General features: G+C 44.5%; 1 protein-coding gene across 1 annotated transcript in view; it reads left to right on the forward strand.

Annotated features, from left to right (window-relative positions):
- Positions 1-13,486, forward strand: part of LOC309503372 (uncharacterized protein) — a 149,730-nt gene that overhangs the window by 104,444 nt on the left and 31,800 nt on the right. The window lies entirely within an intron of this gene.

Below are 13,486 nucleotides of genomic sequence, written 5' to 3' on the forward strand. Positions count from 1 at the left end.
ACCTGTGGGAAGCATTGCTATTAATTTGCAATTTATAAAATAATTGACATATATTGTCACACGAGCCTTATGGGAATATTCTATCAATTATGCAATTAAGTAAGAACATATAAAAGCATATGCAAACTGATACAACCCTTAGTCTATGGCAATGGCAGCTTTGGTTTAATGTCCACCTTTATATCAGACCGTTTCTTTTTAAGGTCATTTAGGGTAGACGGTGTACAGTTGAGACATGTGTACAGTTGAGACACCTTAAATAACTTGCGTTCGCAGCAAGCACAAGTTGTGATTTTTGCTGTGCACGTGCGTATTAGTGTCCTCTTTGATCGTGGGAAATTTGAACAACGGATGCATCTCCGATCCGAAGATATCGGGAAAAGTTTCATTTCTAAGATATGACGTTCACTTCACCATGCACTCTCCACAATGAATAGCTTATTATCCCTATATGACTGTTAAACATAACTGGTATCACCACAAACGTTATTCTGTGCCCTAAAAACTGCCATATTTCATGGTATTGTGTCATGCAAGGTAATTGCAAAATCTAGAGAAATGTGCGAGGTGGCCAGTGGGGGATAGTTGAGACACATACTGTACCCCCGATAGAGTTCTATTAGGAAACACATTGTTTAGTTGTTCAGTGTTATGATAACAGTTTAAACGTCGTAATTAGCCAGCATAGGACGCAAATGAAAATAAAATGTGATATTTGTGATATTTAAACTGTGTATTATTAATAAATATTGTTACATATCTTGTTCCTGCTTTATACATTTTAACCAGTGCTAATTTAAATAAAATGAATGAATATAAATGGATGAATAAACAAAAATGTTGCCCAATTGTTATTTTCTTTATTTGTCTTTATTTTTTATATTTACAATGAATGGTTAGTTACCTTTACATCATTAAAAATGGGTGCCTCAACTGTACCATGCACTGTCTCAACTGTACCACATATTGGTACAGTTGAGACAAAGTTGAGACAAAAAGCACCTTATTTTTTCATGAGCTAATTGTGGAAAATATAAACTACTTGTGGGTATTATTGATTGATAATATCTTAGTCTAGTAGAAATGTCATGTGGCGTGTCATGTGGAAATTCACTTCTTTTCAGTGTCTATTTTTGTGTGAAAAATTAAAACGCAAAAAGTGTCTCAACTGTTCTCAGTCTACTCAGATCCCACCGCATTGACGGCATCAGCCAAACTCTCCCACTCATATTTTTTCCTTTTGTTATTAATTCCGGAGGACAAAGTTCCAAATAAAACATTTTTTTTTTCGTTTCTACCTCCGACAGTAGCACCTCCAATTCACTTTCTGTAAAGTTTCGTTTCTTGCCGCCATTTTCTTACTGCTTTCTTTTGCCAAAGTGTACTCATTACCATATTTAAATTAATTTAATTAAGGGAGGAGACTGGGTGGGGCGTTGTGCTCGTGCATGTGCGCTCAATTTTACGTTAACTGGGATGTACAAAGAGAATATGTGTGGGATCCTTCGTACGCAGAGATTCATACATCTGGGGGGGGGGGTGCAGACTAACTTTTTTTTTTATATACATGCCATGGGATTAATCAATGCATGCTGATGAATGATGTATAATAATAATAATTAATCTGCATACCCTAGTTTTGCACTGATGTAACAAGACTGACAGTGACACAATAAGACCTCTAGCAATCCGGCCTCTAGCTCATAAATGCCAGAGGAGAACTGGCCCCCGACTGAGCCTGGGTTCTCCCAAGGTTTTTTTTCTCCATTAGGTCACCTGATGGAGTTTTAGGACACCATTAGGTCACTTGATGGATTTTTTCGGTTCCTTGCCACTGTTGCCTTTGGCTTGCTCAGTTGGGGATATTTTGGGGATATTTAATTAAATTTTATCAATCAATAAATTCCTCTTGAAACAAACTTTGTTGTATTATTTTAATTTAATACTGTGAAGCTGCTTTGATACAATCTGTATTGTGAAAAGCGCTATACAAATAAACTTGACTTGACTATAAGACCTCATGTTAGCATCTTTTTACTCTTAAAAAAAAATATAAAAAAACATGTATGTTCTTTAATGTTTGATTATAATTTACTGTCTTCACATAGGGATGGGATTTGATAAGATTTTATCAATAATAATGCCACTGACGATTCTGATTATCGATCCAATTCTTTAACGATTCTCTTATCGATTCTTGATAGCACTGTGTGGAAAAATGTTTAAAATGCTTTTAAAAAAAAGTGGTTTTATTTATTTTAAAGTTTAAGCTTGAGTTAGTAAACTGTACTTTTATATAATGTATGTAATAAATAGAACCTTATTGTAAAGTGTTACTGATTAGTTATACACCGATTCAGACGTCTCCTGAGTTCACTGTTGGAAAGATCAGTTGTTTTAACGATTCATTCAAATGAATCGGTTCAAAGGAGTCATTATTAGTTCGCGAATTGGACGTGTCGTGCGCGTTTGTGTGATTATCCCAGCAGTTAGGACATGGACATCCAAGATTTGTGTCAAGTTGTCAACATAGAAAACATTTAATCACTGTATAGTTTTATTTCGTTTAATTAAAGTGTTGTTTTATGTCAGCTGAATGTCCGGAACGCTTTTCAGAGAAGATAAGGAAACTTATTTAGCACAATTCACACCCACCCAGATAGCAAAAAATATCGGCACGGCTTCTTTTTGCCGCCGGCCCCAAGCTGTCGGCTATAGGTGCGGCCCGCTGGCGGCGATGAAACGTTTGCCGCCGAATACGTCACTCCCAAATTCTGCGAGATGCCGCCGGCGAACAGCCGCCGGGCCGCCGACTTCATTCTCTCTGGCGGTTGCCGCCGTCTAAATGAACCGCGGCCGGCTGGCGGCAAGCCGCTTTGAAATCGACCAGCCATGAGTGAAACTGACAGCATCTTAACTACTTTTCACATTTAAAGCGATTATAATTATTATGTGAATTATATACATTTTTGTTGTTGCTCCAAAGCCATTAGGGGTTATAACAGATTTGACTCTGATTCCATGATAAGGTTTAGGAAATTACATTTAAATTACTTTGAAACTCTGAAGCGATAATATGTAAAATATATAGAATTATTTTATTCACTTAAGGTGACAATTCTTTACATTTCTTTGATTTATGCACAATTTGAGATGCACCAATAGACCAAAAAGAATTCCTTTTGTAAAACTTACTTGGCAATAAATATCTTTCTGATTCTGATTAGTTTTTAAAATAAATATTTCATTCATGGTATGAACAATTTAGCAGAATAAATGGATGAAGTTAGATTTTTCACCAATGCTTGAAATCAGTGAACAGTGAAAGACATCTGCAACTTGGCCAAAATCTTGGGTTTGCTTTATATTTTTTTTATTAATTTGCAACCATGGTAATGTCTATGAGAAACATGAAAATCCCTGTTTTGACCTGAAGGATAAAGTGAAATATTTATAAATATTTTGTCTCTCTGTCACTCCAGGAAATTGTGGTTATGTCTTTCATTGTTTTACAAGCTCAATTTTTATTTTATTTTACCTTTTACATGTATAAGGGATTACTTTGCAGTCTGCAATTGCGAGTTTTGCGACCTGTACAAATTCTGTACCTTTAAAGTGTTAAAGCACAAACAGAGAAGTACCTCCACCGGTCGAGAGGGGCAGCACCTAAAAAAACTGAAGCAGATTTACTCGTCTCGTCACACGGTTTCAGTATTTGGAGAGAGGGAAGATACGATCTTTTAAGTAAGTACATTTTTCCTTTTTGTGTAACGCAATATTACTATGTTCATTTTTGACATTGTTTTTAGTTCTTCTTCTTAAAATCTGTTCTTGCCTAACTAGTCAAGCTAAAGTAAGTTAGCCTTGTTTGCAAAGTTTCCGCCATGTTTCTGCCATAGCTAGGCTAACGTTACTTGGTTTCTTCCTGGCGTTGAGTTTTTTTCTTCTTCTAAGTATGTTTAACTGTTATGTATGTTTATACAAGTGTGAGTACATGTGGTTTAAGATAGTATTGGTCAGTCGAATTAACTAACGTTACAGTTCCTGAACTACGGACAATTATTCTGCCGCCTGCGTGGGAATGGTAACGTTAGCAAAATCTTCACGACAAGAAAGACTGATCAGTATAACTTGTGTTGTTTTCTAACTAAACATAATTATGCTGCTAGTCTAGATTATAGTGTTCGCTACCACATGCTGTTTCACCTTTTTTACACACTGGGTTCAAGCATGTTCTAACGTTACATGTTAAATGTATCTAGCTACAGTAGGTAGCCAAACTTTACATCTAGAAAGACTTAGTTTAACTTTTGGTGTTTTCTTACAAAAATAACGATGTAGGTTGTTTATATGATTTTGTTTGTCTGAATATGGTTTTCTGTTGATCCACTTGTGAAAATTACTGCTTTTTCGAAGGTGTGAGCATTTTAATGTTGTTGATTTTGCCTGAAATTTTTTTATCAAAAAGTATACTTTATGCTAATGTGTCTTCTATTTTAGATGCTTCACATTGTTCAGTTTATCAACAAGGAGGATCTGCCATTTGCAGTGGTTCCGCAAGAGTGGCTCAGCGAAGGGCATGTGCCACTGGCCCCCATTTAACCTCCGCAAAAAAGACAAAGGAACAATTTAGCCATCCGCTGCACACCTCCACACAGCACCTGGGAGAAACATCATTTTAAGTTCATGAAGGGAGCAGGTAAATGGGTCTGACTTGTACATTTGATTTTCCTTTATTTCATCTGTGTAATTTATTTGTCTGTTTATTGTGGATAACGGAATCTTTCATTCATTATTATTATTATTATCATCAAATTTCTGTTTCCTCTTTCTCAGAACCAGGTTTCTCCCCAGTAATCCAGAATCCGCCAAGAGTTTGAGTACAAGTAAGTGATGTTATTTGTGAAGTTTTTTTGTCTTGGAAACTATTGCTTCTATTTAAAGTTGGCATGAACCGGAAGTTACAAACGACTTTTCTCCAGTGTTGTGACGTATTTCCAAGTGAAAGGGAATATTGAATAGAGGAGCAGGGTTTTACTCTAGCGCTCCTCCTCTCCATCTCTGCTCATAGCAGACTAATGGTTTGAGGGGAGTTGCTACGCCCTCACGCTAGTGTTGTCACGGTACCAAAATTTCAGTATTCGGTACCGATACCAGTGAAAATCCACGGTTCTCGGTACCAATTTCGGTACCAAAGCTTAATTTAGATTAAATTTACATAATTATATTAAAGTGTATATCACAAAGATGGAAACTGTAGTATTAAAAACACTTTACAATAAGATTCCATTTGTTAGATAACATTAGATAAAATGACCTAACAAAAAAAACAATAGTTATATACTGTCGCAATTATTCTCCTTTAGGGGTTAATTTAAAAAATACATTTTTAAAATCAAAAGTTAACATTATTTCTGTTAACATTATTTAATGCACAATGAATGAAGTGAACAAACATGACCAATCAAGTGTTTTGTATTAAATAACATTCACAAACATGAATTAATGTTGTAAAAATATATTGTTCACTCAATGTGTTATGTTAGATAACGCATTAAGTGATGTTAATGAATGGTATCTTATTGTAGCATTACCAAACTATACAGGAGATAAAATATGTTTTATTTGACTTGACTATACTTTTATTTAATCCAAAACTGTATTCATATTTAACTTTAAAAGGGCTTTTTAAACCTGCTAAGAGTTATCCAGCCAAGAATAAGACTAGAACTGCTTTTCTGACGGACTGATATTAATGACGGCTTTTTATTTCTCATCTCCATAAATATATCTAGTAGTAAAGCTAATGCAAGGGCTAGAAATCAATTAATAGGCCTATGTCACACTTCCTCGTCGTCATGGAGAGCGCAGTTCGCACAAGCGTTTGTACTCCCGTGGCGTCTGTCGTTGCTATGCATCCATGAACGCACATGGAAAAGCGAGCGCGCCGCTTCTATTATGAGCGCGCTTGCCTCGCGCCATTTGAAATAACGTATCTGCACGCGCAAAAACCTCAGCACCACATCAGCAGCAGCACCGCCGATCGCCATCAGCGCTTTTATGAAGAGGACGCAACTGCGCGCGCTTCGGGCATGCACGCGCATCAAGTACCGGGTTTGAGAAAACCTGGTACCGTGACGTTTAAAAAAAATTTGTACCGACTTGGTACCGAAGTACCGGGTCTTTTGACAACACTACCTCACGCCATTGCACATGACCGGAAGAGAAGTCGTTTCGAGGGGGGAGGGAAGGGTAACGTATTTGATTAAAGATTATAAGGGTACATGAATAAAAAAAAAAAAATGAAGTGCAGAGATGAATCATTTACATAAACACTACAATATTACATATAAAAATACAAATTGTAAAATTTGATTTCATGCTGACTTTAAGATGATGAATCCTTTAATCATAATCTGTTTTTCACTAGGACACTTGATGGGATTCGCTGCAGCAGTTTCTGGATGAAAGGTGTTGAGGTGTGTTGTACATTCCATTAGCTTTGCAAAGTTCAATTATTGTTTCATTACTGAATATGCAATACTCTAGCCTGACTACGTCAGACTTTCATACTTCCGCTCAATTTCATTTCGCTTCTGTACTCAGTCTGAGACAGCATCATAGCAGTATAATTCAAGGGAAAAAAATCTCCGAATGCTCCACACGAAACTTTGGTCTTCCGACCTTTTACCACCGTGTCGATTTATTTGGATTAATATGTGCGAGGGAGAGAGAGCAACACAGCGCCTAGTTTGGAGACGGTGAAGTTGTTTACACAGAGAGAGTGCGCGCGCGCGACCGGCTCTCTCTCTCTCTGGTCGTTCTTTTAGTTAAAACATGCGCCATGTCACAAACGCAGCCGTTCATCTACATTACTCACCGATCAAATAAGACTTTGGCGGGACAAAAACAAGTTCAATGCAGGAAAATTCATGCGTGAGTTTCCATTAGACTCGCACGGTAGCCAGGCAAATGGCGAGCTCAGCTGTTGTTGACGCTGTGTGTGTCATGGTGTGTGTGCTTCAAGATTATGACGCAAGTGCTAAGATTCCGATTGGCCAAGAGAAAAAGTGCTAAGATTCCGATTGGCCCAGAGAAATGTAAATTATAAGAATTATCCAATAATGTTTCGCAATTCTAGCCTGCATGGCAGTTTACTGTGAGAAACAGCTTGATAAGAGCTTTATACACAAATAGTAAAATTTTAAAATCAATCCTGAATGTGACAGGTAGCCAGTGGAGTTTGAATAGCGCTACCACTTTTGGAGCAATGCACAACATGTTGCAGAAATTTTCACTGCCCTTTTTGTGATAGCAGTATTATTAAACAGACAAAATGGGACAAATTGAATAACCACATTAAAATCCACTTTAAAAGGCTGTTGTTCATGAAGGAACATCTGGACTTACAGTGTACAGTGGCAATATATATTATTTTACATTTATCCATTTGTCAGACGCTTTTATCCAAAGATAGATGGTTTTCTGCATGATTTAGACAAAATATTAAATTATCTTCATTAATGTCTAAAGGTTACACAAACAATCCACACTGAAACTTAAGCAAACAAAACACAAACAATTATATATTCCTGTATTTTCTGTATTGTTTCTCACAGTAAACTGCCATGCAGGCTAGAATTGCGAAACAATCTAACTTTATCATTATGAATATAAACAAATAAGATGTTTTTTAGTACTCACTATCAAGCTAGCATTGGTAAAGTTTAAAGCTGCAGTAGGGAGCTTTTAGAAAACGTTGACTTAGCCTGAAAACATGCTAGTAAACATGCAGAGACACTGATGTGATGACGGCGGATAAACAGTTCCCTTACGAGAACGTTCTCTCGTACTGCGTTGCAAACGCTGTGGGAAAACTCCTTTTCTCGAGAATATTGAAGCCTTTATTTTAAAACGCATTGCTGCAGCACAGGCGAGAGCATCAGGCTCGCGCGAGCATGCTGATAGGCTGTGCTGTGGCAACTGCACGAACCAATGGCGGATAGGCAGAGGCGCGCGAACCAATCAGGGCGCTTGGCACACTGCCAAAGTCAAGCGCGCGAAAATACACGTGACCATAGAATATAAATACAGATAAAATCCGCCATTTGACAGATTTAATCTCCTTCAGCTCGACTCACCTCGTCGCTGATCATCTCCGGATAGAAGCCGCTCGTCGTCTGAAAAGCCTTCCAGCGGAACAGCTTCGCATCTCGGCACCTGCCAGCCAAGCGTTTCCCTGTGGCATCCGACGAGTATCCTTTTTCTCTATCTAAAAGAGCAAATCGCTGTTTTCACAGCGCATAGGCGTTGCTTCAAATGCCTCCCTCTCTCTGTCTATCTTGCGGGGTTCCCCTGCATGTGTCTGACAGACACACACAGTGCGCTGCCTGTCTCGGCCCTGAGCACGCCGAGTCAGCGCTCACCAAAGGCGGCTGCCTTTTCTGCGACGGGATGCCTGTTTCTACTCTACGCTCGAGACTCGCCCTCGCTTCGTCGGTGAGTGATCCCGCCCATCTTCCGTCTTCGGCGCCCCGCGAGCCCCGTAGGAAGAAGCGACGCGAGCAGAGGCGTCCTGAATGCAGTGAGTTTAGCGAATGCACGCCGGGCCTTTCTCCACGTGCTTCGCCCACGCCCCCTTCTCCAGTTCTATTTTCTCGGAGCGACCAACGCCCCTCATCTGATGCGGCGGGACTCGTCTCTTTTGGCGGATCTGCTGAGGAAAATGATGACGCAGTTTCCGTGGCGGCATCTGAGAGCGAGGATTGGTCGGGCTCCGCGGACCCCGTCCCCCCCTCTCAGTTGGATTCTTCCGACACTCGAGCGAACATCGACGCCGAACTCTTCCGTGTCATGTCTCGCGCTGTCAACGAGCTGGGACTCGAATGGGTTTCTCCTGTTGAACCGCCCAGAAGCCGCCTCGACGAATGGTTCCTGCCGGGGCGCCATCAGGCCCCTCGTCAGCGCGCCGCCCCCTTTCTGCCTGAGGTCCACGAAGAGCTCACTAAGAGCTGGCGCGCGCCCTTTTCAGCGCGAACGCGCTCATCTGCTTCTTCGACGCTCTCCACTGTTGACGGCGCTGAAGAAAAAGGCTATATGTCTCTCCCTCCACTGGAGGAAGCGGTCGCCGCACACTTATGCCCTCCCACTGCGGGTAGTTGGAGGTCTAAGACTGTGCACCCATCTAAGCCGTGCAGGACCACATCGGCCATCGCCAGCCGCGCTTATGCTGCCGCTGGTCAAGCCGCCTCTGCACTTCACGCCATGGCGACCCTTCAAGTCTTCCAGGCTAAGCTCCTCCGCTCCATGGATGAGTCAGGCCCTGACCCAGACACCTTTAAGGACCTCAGAAGTGCAACGGATTTGGCGCTGCGGGCCACTAAGACCACTGCTCAAGCCCTGGGCCGCAACATGGCCAGCCTGGTGGTTTTAGAGCGCCACCTGTGGCTGAATTTAACTGAGATCAGGGACGCAGATAAGACCGCCTTCCTCGACTCTCCAGTTACACCATCCGGTCTCTTCGGCCCGTCTGTTAGCGGCTTCGCAGAACGCTTCACCGAGGCTCAGAAAGCTTCCAGCGCTATGAAGCACTTTCTGCCCAAACGCTCTAGCTCAGTCCAACGGCGCCCCAAGAGCACGCCGCGACCTGAGAGGGTAGTTTCACAGGTCCTCCAGCCCCGCCCAGCGGCTGAGACCAGCCAGCACCCGAAGCCTGCTAAACGGTTCCCGTTCACGAAGCGCCAGGGCCCACGGCCTAAGCTCACGCTCGATCACGAGCCCAAGAAGCCGTCCTAACCAGCTTAAAGAGGGGTCATTGTCCCGCCGCGGCCGGACCAGCCCCAAAAGTCGCTCGAGTGCTACTCGCAGCCCCCTCTTCAGTTCAGGCGGTTGGAGCAGTTTTAAATGCAGTACATGGGCCCGTCACCTGTCACGCACCCCTGCACACAAACGCTGTTTTAACAGCGACCCACAAAAAGCACAAATCGAGCAAAATTTCTCACCTACATACATGTCAGTCCGAGCCCCCGATACTGGGCGTTCCAGATATGATAATACCTCTGGCTCTGCGGGCTCTAGCTTGGCAAGCTATCCCCGGAATCTCAGATTGGGTGATGAACATCATAAAGCGCGGTTACTCGCTTCAGTTCGCCCGCAGACCACCGCGTTTTCGCGCGGTTATACAAACCACGGTAAGGAGCACATTGAGTCATGTCCTCCGCACCGAAGTGTTAAGTCTGCTGGCAAAAGGGGCCATCGAGAAGATCCCCCCTTCTCAGAGCGAGTCAGGTTTTTACAGCCGTTACTTTCTTGTTCCAAAGAAAGACGGCGGCCTGAGACCCATTTTAGATCTCAGACATCTGAACAAGGCTCTCATGTCACGGCCGTTCAGAATGCTCACGACCAAACATATCCTGGCGCAAATTCGCCCAGGCGATTGGTTTTTCTCAGTAGATCTGAAAGACGCTTACTTTCACATTCAAGTGAACCCCCACCACAGGCCATTCTTGAGATTCGCCTTCGAGGGGCAGACATACCAGTACACAGTTCTACCATTTGGACTGGCACTGGCACCTCGCACTTTCACGAAGTGCATGGATGCAGCTCTCTCCCCCCTGAGGCAGCGGGGCATGCGCATCCTAAACTACCTCGACGACTGGCTCATACTGACTCAGTCAGAGGCGGAGTCACATACTCACAGAGCCTGGCTCCTCAGCCATTTGGAAGGTCTGGGCCTCAGGGTCAATTTTTCCAAGAGTATTCTGTTGCCCAGCCAACGCATCACGTTCCTGGGAACAGTTCTCGACTCCGTACTTATGAAAGCATGGCCCACACCGGCCCGTGCTTTAACGATTCAGCAGCTCGCAGCATCGTTCTTAAAGGGCTCTCATGTACCCCTCAGAACGTTTCAGAGGATCCTTGGCCTGATGGCCTCTGCATCATCAGTACTCCAACTAGGCCTACTGCGTATGCGTCCTCTTCAGCTGTGGCTAGCACCTCTGGTGCCACCCCACGCCTGGCACTCAGGCCACTTGATTATCAAGGTGGACCAGCGCTGTATTCAAGCCCTGGCCCCTTGGAAAGACGCCAGCTGGTACCAGCAGGGCGTAAGCATGGGGGTGGTTTCGGAGAGGAGGATGATTTCAACAGACGCTTCCAACCTGGGTTGGGGAGCTCTGTACGAGGGCAGGCCTGTCTCCGGCCTCTGGTCGAGCTCGGAGAAACGCCTACACATCAACTGCCTCGAAATGAGAGCAGTTTTTCTAGCCCTGAAAGCCTTCCTCCCATACCTGGCTGGTCACCACGTGTTGGTCCGGACGGACAATATGTCGGTGGTCTCTTACATAAATCGCCAGGGCGGCATCAGGTCTCGCAACCTGTTTGCCATAGCCTCTCAGCTCCTGCTATGGGCTCACACCAACCTGCGCTCGCTCAGGGCAGCTCACGTGCCAGGCACGATGAACATAGGAGCAGACATGCTCTCTCGGGGCAGAGTCCCCCCAGAGGAATGGTCTCTCCACCCTCAGACAGTTCTCCTGCTTTGGGAGGTCTTCGGGAAGGCAGAAGTAGATCTTTTCGCCTCAGAAGACAACTGTCACTGCCCAATCTTCTTTTCAAAGAGCAGGGATGCGTTGGCCCACGATTGGCCCAACCTTCCTCTCTATGCGTTTCCTCCGGTCTCGATGCTCCCTCAGGTCATCGAACGGATCAGGAACACGAGAAGCGCAGTTCTCTTAGTAGCTCCTCTCTGGCGAACCCAGATTTGGTTTCCAGAGCTGATGCAACTGTCTGTAACAGACCCATGGCCAATCCCAGTGAGGTGCGACCTTCTGACTCAGGCCAACGGGACAATCTGGCATCCCCGTCCCGACTTGTGGGCCCTACATGTATGGCCACTCAACGGGTACCCCAGGATCTCCCAGAAGGTGTCCTGAACACTATTAAGGAGGCTAGAGCTCCGTCTACCAGACGCCTCTATCACCTTAAATGGTCAGTGTTCTCCAGCTGGTGTTTAGCTCGAGGCCTCGACCCACACACGTGTGAAGTACCAAAAGTGCTTTCTTTTCTGCAGGAGATGTTGGACGCGGGTCGTTCCCCCTCCACTCTCAAAGTGTATGTGGCAGCCATTGCTGCTTATCACGTATTGGAAGCCGGAGCCTCCTTAGGTAAAAGCGACCTTATAGTTCGTTTCCTTAAGGGCGCCAGAAGGCTTAACCCGCCTCGGCCGCCGTCTGTACCGGCCTGGGACCTTTCTCTGGTCCTGCGGGCTCTTAAGGGGCCTCCCTTTGAACCACTTCAGTCAGCTGATCTTAAGCCCCTCTCTCTGAAAACCGCCCTGCTCCTGGCACTGGCGTCAGTGAAGAGAGTAGGGGACCTGCAGGCGCTTTCTACTAGCGCCTCCTGTCTGGAGTTTGGCCCTAATGACTCCAAGGTCATTCTTAGGCCAAGACATGGATATGTTCCTAAGGTGCTCTCAACTCCGTTCAGAGCCCAGGTTATTTCTCTGTCAGCTCTTCCCACTGAGGAGGACAGTGATTCTCTCACGCTCTGCCCTGTCAGAGCTTTGAGAATTTATCTAGAGCGTTCGGCCTCTTTCAGACAGTCTGAACAGCTCTTTGTTTGTTTCGGGGGCCGAACCAAAGGCCTTCCGGTAACTAAGCTCACGCTGTCCAGATGGATAGTTGATGCCATTGCTCTGGCTTACACCTCACTGGGCCTTTCCTGTCCCATAGGTGTTAGGGCTCACTCTACGAGAGGTGTCGCCTCTTCGTGGGCTTGGTCGAGTGGTGTTCCGATCGAGGACATTTGTGCGGCGGCCGGTTGGTCCGCTCCGTCCACATTTGTGAGATTTTACAACTTGGATGTCCCTGCTCTGCAGGCACGAGTGCTTTCTATCTAGACCCTGGCTCTGTGGATCCAGACTAGTTTTTGACTCAGACACACGGTTGTCACCTTGAGTTGTGGGTTACGTAAGACTGGCCCTTGGCCATTTCTTATGGTTTAAATTTCTGGGCCCGATGTTTCGGTCTCGTTTATCTTGGCCAATTCTGTAACTTCCCGGTACTTGGTGAGTCAGAGCGGCCACAAGATTATAGCACGGCGTTTTAAATAGCGTTCCCACAGCGTTTGCAACGCAGTACGAGAGAACGTTCTCGTAAGGGAACGTACTTGGTTACTTACGTAACCTCGGTTCCCTTAGAGATAAGGGAACGAGTACTGCGTTGCCTTGCCGTGCTGTTTATCTTGTGTCAGGTGTTTTTTCGCTTCAGTCGATTATACCTGTCAAATGGCGGATTTTATCTGTATTTATATTCTATGGTCACGTGTATTTTCGCGCGCTTGACTTTGGCAGTGTGCCAAGCGCCCTGATTGGTTCGCGCGCCTCTGCCTATCCGCCATTGGTTCGTGCAGTTGCCACAGCACAGCCTATCAGCATGCTCGCGCGAGCCTGATGCTCTCGCCTGTGCTGCAGCAATGCGTTTTAAAA

Source organism: Leuciscus leuciscus (genome assembly GCF_965113295.1).
Source record: "Leuciscus leuciscus genome assembly, chromosome: 7".
NCBI lineage: Eukaryota > Metazoa > Chordata > Actinopteri > Cypriniformes > Leuciscidae > Leuciscus > Leuciscus leuciscus.